A 13,783-nucleotide genomic window follows, 5' to 3' on the forward strand; every position below is an offset into this window, starting at 1 on the left:
CTCTGCTGAATTAGGTTGTGAAGATGTTGACGCTTTGATCGCCTGTTTATGTTGGCATTCTCCACAGCTGCAATAAATTTAGAACAGTTATTGTAGTTTGTACGTCTTGGTTTGAGCACAAGAGCAAATTCTTGCTGCAGGCCCAACATAAATTAATGTCATGGTGCTTTCAATGTAAATAAAAAGCACTGCCTAAAGAACAGTATCAGCCACATCAGAAAATATTTAATAGCCTTACACAGCAAATCATATACAGTACTGACACAAATTATGGAAATGAGGAATGATTTACAGCAAGTACAGGTATAATAGTACTCCAGTGTCCTCCCTTTTCTTGGTAAGCAGTAAAATTGGGGATGGGGAGTTTGTTGTCATATAACTTCACTCAGACTGCTTGCTCATTAAACATTTTGGTATCCATGAACAGAACATGTTCTCCTTTTAAAAAAGACTTTGAGCCGTCTGTCTGGACCCTAAATATCCACTGATTACCAATGCGTAATGATTGGGTATGACACTTCCTCTTTACTTTCCCCTCAAAAATAGGTTTCTGGCTAAGGACTGCCAAGGACAAAACTACATTGAAAATTGTACCAATCTTGGCAGTCACCACTAAGTCATTCAGTATTGTTAGGTATTTAATCATATTTAGGGTACCACTGGACTTGTGAGACTGCTCATTAAAATCCTTAGCATATTTTTAAAGAGGAGACAATTATGTATTCAGGGATACCAATATATTATTTAAGGAAGTAGTCTTGAGTGAGGTTATCTAGCAACAAACCACCCCATCTCGTTTTATTGATTTCCTTGAAAAAGGAGAACATTCCAGAGTACCACTCTACTTGTGAGATGTCTTGCTCATTAAAATATTTTAAAGAGGAGACAATTATATATTCAGGGATACCAAGATATTTAGTAAGGAAAAAAGGGCAATCAAATCCACACCCCCAGTCATTCTGAAATCATTTGTTGTTACTATAATTTGTGTCGGCACCGCAGAAGGTCTGCTGTATAGGGTCATTAAATATTTTCTGAAGTGGCAGATGATTTCAGATTCTTTTCTCACTTAACTTATTATAATTTTCATTGATTGTTGTTTGCATTCTCTGTCATATTCGTAATGAATCTGACAGAGAAGCTTTTCATGTTTCAAAATTAGATCTGTAATGCAGAAGGAACATCCCGTCTCATATGATATTACTTGCTATTTAATAGTAGTTTGCTTGGCAAATAATTTTAACCTTTTCAATGTCTTTGACAAGAGGTCTTGTCATTTTATTGTCTCAAAGTGTGTAACAATGTGCAAGCCATTACCTACTGTAATGGTTTGGCATCTCAGTGCATTCAATTGAATGGAGAGTCAAGGTCTGGTAACTTCATGGCTTAAAGCTCTGTAGTTGAGAGGCAAGTATGTGTCTCATGCTAATCTCAGTATTAATAACTCATCAGCTGCTAGGAGATCCATCACATTTTCCCTTTACTTAATCAAAGCTAATCCTGAATTGTAAAACAAGCGCACATCCACTAACTCAGTCTCACAAGTCAGCGTACATGCGACAGCTTATAATGCAAAAAACGCAGGCATTAAGTTACCTGTTTCCACCACAGGAGTTGGGATTCTTTCCCATATGACATGGAATCTCAGCCTATTGAATTGAATAGAAAGGCAAGGGCTGGATGCAAAATAGTAACCTCATGGTTAAAAGATGAATGTCTTACTATTCAACAAAAGAGCAAGCTCTGTAGTCAAAAGGCAGGTACGTGTGCTATTCTGATATCAGTATTAACTCATCAGCCACTAGGAGAAGCTCCATTACACTTAAAAACACATTGCCTCTATCTGGTCAAAAAGACAACACACACACAGTCATAAACTCCCCAGTTGCAGATTTATGATTTCCCGACCAAATCTATATGTTCTCACGGCACCGGAGTGTTTTGTTTTAGATTAAACAATTTAATGTTTTTTGTTTGTAAAACCCTTTAATGAAGATTAACAAAGAACGATTTAAAAGTACAATTTGTACTCTGTCACAGCAGGAACTTGCATGTTTGTTGAATATTTAAAATGGACACAATTGTTTGGAATTGATGTAGATACAGAGTACGATAAGGATACTAAGCACTGGCAAGCTGCAAATGCAAAGCATTTCAGTTCATCTTTCCTACGAAACATTCTAAATCAAATCTGACATCGTGAACACAGCTGTGCCTTCCAGTGACACTTCAGCGGGTTTAATATTGCTTTATGTACATTGGAGGGTTGATAGCCGAAGGGAGAGGACATAAAGAATTCCAGGCTTCTTATCTGCTGTGATCTGAACATATGAACACATATATTTCTGTGTTGTACTTTATCTTGTTTTTATATAGAGCTGTAACCAAAACAAACTAAAAGCTTCCCCAGACACCAGCAAGACTGAATAATTAAGAAAGCTTAAAATATTTTGATTCAGAAGACACTCATTACCAAAACAGGTTATTATATTTTTTCAGGGTGTATTAAATTGTGTTGTTTAGCGCTCCAGTTTTTCTTAATTAGAAACTGTGGTTATGCTTGCTTGCATTACTTCAGGCTCTGGGGTCTTAACAGTGACTCAAATGGCCTCTAAGGGTAAGTAGTGCAATACAGTCATATTTTTCTAATAACTATACTAAAGGTTACAGACAATGTCCTATTATAGAAAAGTGATATGATTTAAACTAAAAGAGAAACCATCAGATCAAGTACTGACTGTCTGTGATTGTGATAAGACTTAACTAGATACCATGAATATTGCTTGTTGGAGTGTGGTACCTTAACACTTCAGGATACTTCTGTGATATGCACCAGTGGCTTCAATTTGAGTTCAGCCATCTTCCAAAACAGATAACTTATGCACTGAATGTGTCCATCTGTCCGTCACTCTATATTATGTATTTCTGACATCCACTGGGGGCAGAATATTGCAGGGGGATAGGTTAATGGTTACACCCTGGTGTACCAGCTGTACACATTTGAGCCCACAGAGTTGTTTTTTTTAACTTGAGTTTTAAAAAGTAATGAGTCTTTGATAATAGAAACAGAAAATAATATACAAAGTGATTCTAAACAACAAGAAGAACACTAAGGGGTAGATGTTCTAAGATGGGCCAGTCGCAGTGCAAACATACCACAGTTTGCATTTTCTTTACGACAATTCGCAAAGTGCAAATTTTGTTAATGAAGAGAGCCGCAATATACTAATTTAAATATTATTTGCGTCATCTTAGCGAGATCTCTAGCGAGAGTTGTGTGACATTTTTTCAAATAAAATAGCGTCATTTGAGTTGTGGTTTGCTCCAGCAGAGGGTGCCCGAAGGATAACGTCTATACATGCAAGGGTGCAAGAATCAAAATAACATTGTTTTTGTAAAATGTAAACGTCATCTATACAATGCATTCTGTTCTGTCTTCATTTTACCTATTTTAATACTGTTCTATAATAAATGAAAGGCAGTTTAATCCCATCAGATTCTGTAGTAGGGCCCCAACCTTCACCCCCCAAAAGCTTTTCATAATCATACAGTAGCCCCTCATTAATCCAGACATGTTTGTCCGACATAAGGAGGTGTCGGGTTTAAAAACAATACAATAAAATCGCACACACATACATTTAAAATTCTGAATGTATTTTAAATATAAATCATTGGGTAGGCTACAGATTACATTATGTAAAAATGTCAATCTGTATAGTAGGCCTATACAGCACAGTAGTAAAATCAAATGAATACCTAGCGCACTTTTTTAGTATTTTAGCCTACTGGTAACACAAAATAAATAATGCTGCTGCATTGTACACAAAGATTATTTTAAATTGAAATGAAATGATTTTAGGGTTTTTTTTTAATTTTATTTTAATTATTATTATTTTTAACTTGGTCTACTTAGTAACCTAGACAATTAACTGGTCCTATACAGATGCTCAGAATGAGCTGGAGGCATGTGTCTATTGCTCCCAACATGCTGGGAAAACCAGAAATGTCATAGAAATTTGTTTTCAAGTCTTGTAAGTACACCCTGACTTGAAAATTAGGTACTTGGGTGTTTGTCTAAAAAATGCATTGAGCACAACTGGCAACACACGAGAGAAAGCAGACTGGGAAATGCCAGCAACAATTGCGACTGTTTAAAACATGCTTTCAAAAGTTCTTAACAAATTGGAAGTGTCGCAATTGCCGGCAGGTTTTAGCACATTATAATATTATTATAATATTTGTTTATCTCCGCCCCCTTTTTGCGAATTTATGCAGGAACGCATAAATTACATATTCATCTAAGGCTGTTCATACCAGTATCAAGTTGCTCTTGAATATGTACAAAATGTTCTATATTTTGTAGTTATTAATCCAATTCAATTCAATTCAATTAAAAAAAGGCTTTATTGGCATGACAAAATTAAAATTAAGTTTTGCCAAAGCACTCACACAACGAACATCAACAAAGACAAAATACATACAGATACCCCCAAGACAAATAAAATAAAATACAATAAAATAAATAAACCCCTATACTCTGTCATAGTCAATATAATAGAATAGAATAAAAGGGCTCAAAATAAAAGCATGGCTATGCTCATGGCGGGAAATTAAGCTTATGTGCAACAAACAGAATTATATTGCCTACAAAAAAAATAAAAAATAAAAACAGTCTTTAAAATAAAATCATCACCTGTTCATCCTGTTTTTTTCACATTTTATATATATTAGAATGAGTTTTTAACCTGAGAGGTTGACAACCAATTTGTCAATACTCACTGACTGCCGACCACGTATTCTCACGAGATGTCTGGTAGAGACAAGCTGCTAACGTCACCCCTGCCAGACCACATTTAAACTAAACCGTTCTACAGACTCTCAAACCATACATTTATCAGCAGGGCCCACTGATTACACACAGGACTCTTCTGCCCTGCCACTGGGACAGATAAAAACTCTCTTCTATTCTTTATATGGGGACATATTGAGAACACAAATGCATGATAGCAATGTAAAAAAAAATGTAAAAATGTTCACTGTAAAATATATTTATTATGTGTCTGACTACTTTGTTTCAGCTATTTTCAATATTTCATGCATTTAAAAGTGTTAAAACACACCAAATCAGGAAGCCTGGTTTTAAATGCAGCATGTCACACCGTGTCTACACCAGACCAACATATAATACTGTACTGTAAAAAGTGATAAGTAAAAAAAAAAGCCACGCTTCCTGCAATGTAGACAAATGTGCTCTTCCTGCATCTGCTAAACAGGGAGGTGCATACTGTAGGTCAGAGAACAGGCTTGGTATAAACTGTTAGGACAAGACAGAGACAGCCACCACAGAGCTTGTTAAAGCAGAATTAATAGAAACAAGTGCAAGTAAGTGATTCAGCCCTTCTTTTGGCGTTTAACCACTGATGTGAGTAAAATAGTGTTCAATTCTGGTGCTTAACATTGTAGCATGTTTACTATTGACTATTACTTTCTAATTGTACTTAAGCCTGAAAATTGTGTTTATTTTAGAAAAAGGAAGATGATGTGTGTGTGGCCATAGTCTTGCATTTATTTTAGTTCAGAGAAGGAAAAGGCAGTATTTTGAAAACATGAACAGAAGCAAGGTTATAGAGGACAGTCATTTTAATTTGAATACAGAATACAGTATTGCAGTTTATTTTGCCTTTTAAGCCTTTTCATAGCATATTTTGCATACAAATAAGGTATTTTCTATTTGCAGATTACCTCCAGTAAAAACTTTATTTTAACCTTGCAGATCTGGAACATATGCGCCTGCATTATTTGGTAACAGAAAAGTGAAAGAATATATAATTTTTTTTTTCTTGCCATGATCAGTTTAAAACAAAACAAACACACAAAAAAATCCTGTCTTTTCTAACCTTGAACTGCTGTAAATTACCTGATATTCACTCTGGCATCTGTAAATATCAAAATGTGTGGACTTAAATTATTGCTTTTGGAATGGCACATACCAAAGATGTAGACTTGAATGAAGTATTATTTGCTTTAATTCAGTGAAAATGGCACCACCCCAGGCTTCATCAAGTTGCACTTAATTTATTGAAATCCGTATCTCATTTGTAATAAAATAATCTGACACTTGCTGCTCTTGATGATAGCCCATAACTACACCTGTGGTTCACCAGCAGAGATTGAATTAATTCACGGCAGAGCTTTGTATAAACATGTCTTTTTTGTTTGATTTGTGTGCACACCTACTGTAAGACCGAAAGATATTATTCCTTGACCTCAGTTTACTCTAGTCCTTGATTTATTAGCTTAACTGTTCTGTCGCTGTACATATTCTTTTAAATCTATACTGTGATTTAAGTAGTTTAGGTGCATGTTTCAAAGGGTGCAAATATGATGCTGATGTGTGTATGTGGTTTCCCAGCTTGGTAGGATAGTTGGGGGAGGGGAGGCTGCATAGCCAGCTGTGTGTGCTCAGAGGGGAAGGCTCAGGAGGAAAGGAAGCTGGACCTTCTAACAGAACAGGAGTCAAGCATGTTGTAACTGTATTAGCAAGCTGAATTAGAAGACCTAGGGGCTGGTGGGTTGGTTGTTTATTTGGTATTTTATGATGTAAGCAACATTCAGATTTGATCTTCCCTTTAAGTTCCTTGGTGCAATTACAGCATTTGCTGTGCACTCTGGCTAGAAATAAACAATACAAATAGGAAAAAATATCACCCTTAATATTTGCATTAGAACCGGTTCTTCTACCAATATCATCACAGGTGAACACAAGCTCCAATGAATGTAAATTCACATTTACATAAACTTTCTCCATGTCTCCAGGTTTTGAGCAGGTAATATTTCAGCTGATGGTTAAAATCCTTTCTTGCTAGTATTATCTTGACTACTGGTATCAAGAATCCTAGGTAAAACAATACAGCAATTTATTTAAGAACAAAATGATCTCATCAGGAAATTGAAATGTTGTTTAATGCCACCAATTTTAGCATCTTGGTGTCTAATGTAAATTGGTGCTGTTGTATTACTTCTGTGGTCTTGGCTTGTTTACTGCAGCCATCCAAGCTAGGTGTTAACTAAACCACATACACGGTTTGTATTGCATGCACATTTAAATTGATCATTGGCAGAGGTTTGTGAAGTCTTCCAAAGGGTTGTAATATTCTGAAAGTATACTATACAGCTATGGCCAAAAGTTTTGCATCACCTAGAATTTTAGGATTGAGACATAATTAAAAAAAAAGAAAAAAAGAAAAAAACCATATGAACATAATTTTGATCTTTTATTTAACATCATATAATCAAGTTATTAACATCATATAACTACAACATGATATTGTTAACATCTACTGGAAGCCTAATAGTAGTACAGTATTTCATGTTCGATTTTGAAATGTCAAATTTTTCAGTTTATCGTTAAGTATATGGAAAACTGCAAAGCGGTATGTAATTCAATGTTAATGTAACATTATTCAGCAGGTTTCATTCGACTTTATGAAGCAAAATGTGTTAATTTTATAGGGTGATGCAAAACCTTTGGCCATAGCTGTACAGGGCTTGACACATGCAGGGGCATGGAGTTTCTATGTGCTTACATACACACACGTCTTTTAAGGTCGTTAAGGGTCTAATTTCATCATTACTATATACTGTATATGTGATTTGCCATTTTATTTGCATTTCCTCTTAAAGCGGCAGCTTTTTGTGATTTCACTTCAGTGGTTTGCAAACCCACACATTGTACCTAAAGCATATGAAGTAAGGGCTTTCTTGAAAAATCGGAATATATCTGATGTAAAGTAGAACTGGTGCATTATTTTACAGAAGCTAGGCACCTGTAGCAAAACACATCTCTAGTAAAAATGAAGAACTTGCCCTAACCTGCAATACTAAAGTGAAAACATGCCTGTGGTATTCACAGGGTGCAGTCAACTTGCTTTTATTACCACTGAGAATATCACATCCTCCCACACATATTGGTTCGTATTTCAACCATTTATATATAGATTTTTAAAAAAATAATTAAGTAAAACATACTTTCTTTCATTGGAATGACAATTTAAAACACATCTGTCAATCAGTTGACACTCAATGTAGACTATATACAGTCTGCATTGTGTTGAAACATCCCATATAATATATGTACAGTGGTGTATATGTTCATCATACTGTAGTCTCTACAATCTTCTGTAGGAATGCTACTTTTAGGAGCAGTTAAGACATCTGCTAAAGATGCTAAAGCTATTCTCTTGTGTCTGTTTACTACATTCTTCCATAGTTTAGCACCTGGAAACTCTGTTTCATTTTTCCACATTATGTTTTTAGATATGCTGAAAACTTTGACAGGAAATGCATACAGTACAGCTCTCATATTTGTTCAACTTTATTCAAATAAAATAGAAAATAGCCTGTAGTGTATTGTATTGTATTAAAGTCCACCACTTTGATAATAAAAGCCTGTGGGACCTGCACAATATTCCTCTAGAGTTCCTTGAATAGGCCGTGCACGTGGCTGGATGCTTGTATTGTATTGTGCCTTGCAGACCTCAAGGGAGATGGAAATCAAACTGGTTCTGGCATATTTGTCTGCAAGGACAACAGGAGATATGCTTGAGAGGAGACCACTGTGATATTGTGATCATTGTCAGACTCCCTTAGGACCATGGAAACCTTTAACCAATTCTAAAATATAAAAGTCCCACAGGTCACCAACCTAATATAGCAGTCAAAGTGTACCCCAGGGCTTTGTGCAGACAAAGAAATATTGTGGTTTTTATTGCAAGCACTCCCAACAAATAGGATAACATTACAGGACTAAAAACGAAGCTCACACACCATTTTTTTCTGGTATTGGTTAATACATCTTGTGTTTTGCAAACCCGAAGGTGCACTTTCCCATAACTAACATTGCATCCATTCTGTGTTTGGTTATTTATCATTACTGATGCACAATGCTTTTAATCCATTTAAATCAAAATTTGTACTGCTGAAAAGGAGATTTTTAACTAAAACACAAGATAATTTTGTACTGAAGGACATATCTCTTTATTCCCAATCTTTATTTTTACATACATACATACATCCATACATCCATCTCTGGCAAAGAGAACACCCTTCGGGAAGCAAGCAGAGTGTTCTCTAAGACAGAGTTGATCACCGGACACAATTAGCCAAGGCTAATCACTATATGAATCAAATACAAATATATTTATTACTTATGTCATGACGCACGTGCATCAACATATGACATGAACATAATAAGTAATAGAAAATCAATAGGAAAGCTTATGTTAATAATAAACGAATTGACAAACTAAATTAACAAAACACCTCTACATACGGTAAAAATGCAGCAGCAGCTCTTGATTACTATCGCGATGACAAATCAGTTTTGAAACCATTTCAGTTTGAATATGATGAGTTATCAGGTAACACAACAGTACTGTATCAGTTTTTAATTGGTTAGCAACTAATCTATCCTCTCTCTCTCTCTCTCTCTCTCTCTCTCTATCTCTCTCTCTCTATATATATATATATACACGGTCACCTCCAAAATTATTGGCACCTTTGATAAGGATGAGCAAAAAAGACTGTATAAAATAAATAATACCAGTACTGAGCTATATTGTAATTTTCCAACATGTGGAATATATTTGACTTGATATTTGATTAATGATTCAATGGAATCAACCAAAATTACACATTTCTCAAATTATAAGTTTATTTCCAAGTGTCACAATTATTGGCACCCTTGTTTTCAGTACTTTGTGCACCCTCCCCTTGCAATAATGTTTAATGAGATTGGAGAATACATTGGGAGGGATCTTAGACCATTCCTCCATACAGATTCTTTCCAGATCTTTGATATCCTTCGGTCTGCGCTTATGGACTGCCCTCTTCAATTGAAACCACAGGTTTTCAATGGGGTTCAAGTCCGGAGACTGAGATGGCCATTGCAAAATGTTGATTTTGTGGTCAATTAACCATTTCTTTGTGGATTTTGATGTATGCTTGGGGTCATTGTCTTGCTGGAAGATCCACTTGCGACCAAGTTTCAGCCTCCTGGCAGAGGCAACCGGGTTTTTGGCTAAAATGTCCTGGTACTGGGTAGAGTTCATGATGCCGTTGACCTTAACAAGGGCTCCAGGACCAGTGGAAGCAAAACAGCCCCATAACATCAAAGATCCACCACCATATTTTACAGTAGGTATGAGGTTCTTTTCTGCACACGCATCCTTCTTTCGACGCCAAACCCACCGATGGTGTGGGTGGCCAAAGAGCTCTATTTTCGTCTCATCTGACCATAGCACCCGGTTCCAATCGAAGTGCCAATGCCGTTTAGCAAACTCCAGGTGCTTACGTTTGTTGGTTGCTCTCAATAAAGGCTTTTTTCTGGCAACCCTTCCAAATAGCCTATTGGCATGGAGGTGGCGTCTAATTGTAGATTGGAGACTTGGTGACCCCAAGATGCAACCAAGTTCTGTAATTCTCCAACTGTGGCCCTTGGATTTCCCTTTGCCTCCCGAACCATCTGCCTCACTGTGCGTGGGGGCAAGATACACTTGCGTCCTCTACCAGGCAAGTTTACCACTGTTCCAGTGGTTTTGAACTTCTTAATTATTGCCCTAATAGTGGTAAGTGGTATATTTAGTTTTTTTACCTATTGTTTTGTACCCATTGCCTGATTTATGAAGGTCAACAACCATTTGTCTCTTTTCATTTGTGAGTTCTTTGCCTTTCCCCATGGTGATGGATGACAAATGGATTTAATGTGCGTGTTACCTCATTTTTATACCCCAGTGAAACAGGAAGCCATGGAAGGCCACAATACAGTTCCTTAAGACTGAGATGAACTTAAAGAAGTAGAATGTTAATGCAGATTTAATTGTTTGATTTTATTTATAAGAATCTTTAGGGGTGCCAATAATTCTGACACCTGTCTTTTTGAGAACATTTTTTATTACTTGTTAATAGAAAAACAACTTCACTGAGCAATTGCATTAGAATAAAAGAATATGGCTTTCCCATATATTTGAGCATAACATATAGCTCATTACCTGTGTTGCTTATTTTATACTGCCTTTTTTGCTCATCTTTATCAAGGGTGCCAATAATTTTGGAGGTGACTATATATATATATATATATATATAGGCTAACTTCACTATAACGAACACCCGTTTTTTTTAACGATCCCAATAGCAAGAACCAATTTTTTCAATGCAAATTAGCCCCATTAGAACGATCACATACATGATCGACCCGGATACAACGATCTCAGTACGGACTGACACTGAACTTTCTCCAGTGTCAAGTGTGTTAGTCTCTCAGTGAAAACAAAGACCATGGTTGACTAATTCAAAGATAACGCTAATTCAAAGATTACCTATTGTAGTACGAATCATGCATGATGAATGCAATCGATGCCTGTCAGTCTTCTTCACACAAACTGCAACCAGGCAACGGGCGTGAAGAGCAATCTTCTACGCTGGATAGTTTTTCAAGAGAAAGGACATGTAATTACTGTATTCAGCATGTAAGTGTACATTCTTTCATTTTTCACTTCTTTACTGTTTTCTTTTAAACATACCACAGGGGGGGATTGGTGTTGGTGTAATTTATATGTGGAAACGGGTTTGTTTTGTGTGCTTTTTGGAGTTATGTTTGATCAAATGGTTGTTTACAGACGGGTGCTCGATTGAGACTTGCTGCCCACCTGTCTTGTATGTGTCCTCTGTGCGTTACCATCGTTGGTAGCGTCACGTGACCCGTTTGTTTACTTTCTATTTTGTGGTTAATAAATCCAGCATGCCCGTGCCGGCGTTTCAACTCCAGCTCCCATGTCTCTCTGTCTTGCAATGCGGTTACCCACACATGTGACACGAGTACCTTGTCACGATATGGTTTAAATGTTGATCAATGTGAAGGAATCTTCATAAAAGTACTATATATTGATGTTCAATTCATATTTGCCATTTTGTCATTATTCTGATACAGAAAAATGCCAAACCCTATTATAGTGAACACCCTGATATAATGAACATTTCTCCAGGTCCCATGAGAGTTCGTTATAGTGAAGTTAGCCTATATATATACAAACACTGCCTTAGGGCATGTATTCAATCAGATAGATGGGGGAAAAAACCCCAAAAAACTAACATAGAATAGACGGCAAACCTTGACGTATGCAGGTATGGCATGGTACTGCAAGTGCTCTTTCATTTGACGTACATGCGTACGTCCTGGAGCTGAAATGGTTAAGCGAAGGTCTGGTTCCTTTAGGAGGAGCGTTTACAATGGGGAAAATTCTATTTCACCACAAGGGTGTTCCCTAAGCCAAAGTGTTCTCTTAGGAGGTGTTCCTATACGCGGAGACTACTGTGTGTGTGTGTATATATATCTGCCTGGGTGTTATTAGCTACTTGCCTTCCAGACATCAAGCATTGGATGTCACAGAATTTTCTAATGTTGAAATCAGATAAAACAGAGGTTATGGTAGTAGGCTCACAGAACCAACTAAAAGGAAACGTGGGATTACATGAGCTTGACCCTTGCAGTCTTGAGACTCATATTAGAGAAGTTACTAAAGTATCTTTTTACCATTTCAGAAATATAGCTAAACTTAGACCAATTATTTCTGTATCTGATGCTGAGAGACTAACGCATGCCTTTGTTCCATCTATTATTTATTATTATTATTATTTATTTCTTAGCAGACGCCCTTATCCAGGGTGACTTACAATCGTAAGCAAATACATTTCAAGTATCACAGTACATCAAGTATCAAAGTATCATCTAGAATTGATTATTGTAATGCATTTTTTTCTGGTGTCCCAAAACGTGTGGTGGCCCACTTGCAGCCTGTTCAGAATACCGCCGCTAGAATTCTCACTAAAACCAGGAAAAGTTGGGGCTCCTGAGTGGCGCATCCAGTAAAGGTGCTCCACGTGGAGTGCAGGATGTGCCCTATAGTCTGGACATTGCAAGTTTGAGTCCAGGCTATTCCTTTGCTGACCGAGGATGGGAGCTTCCAGAGGGCGGTGCTCAATTGGCCGAGCGTCTCCCCGGGGGGGGGGGGAGGGAGGGTTAGGTCGGTCAGGGTGTCCTCGGCTCACCGCGCACCAGCGACCCCTGTAGTCTGGCCTGGCACCTGCGGGCTTGCCTGTAAGCTGCCCGAGAGCTGCGTTGTCCTCCGACGCTGTAGCTCTTGGGTGGCTGCATGGTGAGTCCGCAGTGTGAAAAAAAGCGGTCGGCTGACGGCACACTCTTCGGAGGACAGCGTGTGTTTGTCTTCACCCTCCCGAGTCAGCGCAGGGGTGGTAGCGGTGAGCTGAGCCTAAAAATAACTGGCCATTCCATATTGGGGAGAAAATAATAAAAAAAATAAATTGGCAATGACTAAATTAAAAAAAAAAAAAAAGTATTACATATTACCCCTGTTTTGGCCTCTTTACACTGGCTTCCTGTGCAGTATAGAATTGATTTTAAGATTTTGCTGTTAACTTACAAGGCCCTGAATGGATTAGCACCTAGTTATTTGCAGGAGTTACTGACAGGATGCGGGGCTGCTGGTTATTCCTAGGGTCAACAAAAGCAACACGGGAGGTAGGGCTTTTTCTTGTAGAGCTCCTAAATTATAGAATGCTCTGCCTTCGTTTGTCAGGGAAGCTGGGACCGTTACAGTTTTCAAAATGGCTTTCTTATCTTAGTAGGTTTTTATGTAACTTTAAAATTGCTGCGTTTGTATTATGTGCATACTGTTATTTAAATCAGTTATTTAAGTGGCAGTTGTAT

The 13,783-nt window shown here is 37.3% G+C and overlaps 1 protein-coding gene across 3 annotated transcripts in view; it reads left to right on the forward strand.

Moving 5' to 3' along the window:
* The window catches only part of LOC117400230 (dysbindin-like), a 121,303-nt gene that overhangs the window by 97,724 nt on the left and 9,796 nt on the right, over positions 1-13,783 (forward strand). The gene's annotated exons all lie outside the window — the stretch shown is intronic.

This window comes from Acipenser ruthenus, chromosome 4 (genome assembly GCF_902713425.1).
Source record: "Acipenser ruthenus chromosome 4, fAciRut3.2 maternal haplotype, whole genome shotgun sequence".
NCBI lineage: Eukaryota > Metazoa > Chordata > Actinopteri > Acipenseriformes > Acipenseridae > Acipenser > Acipenser ruthenus.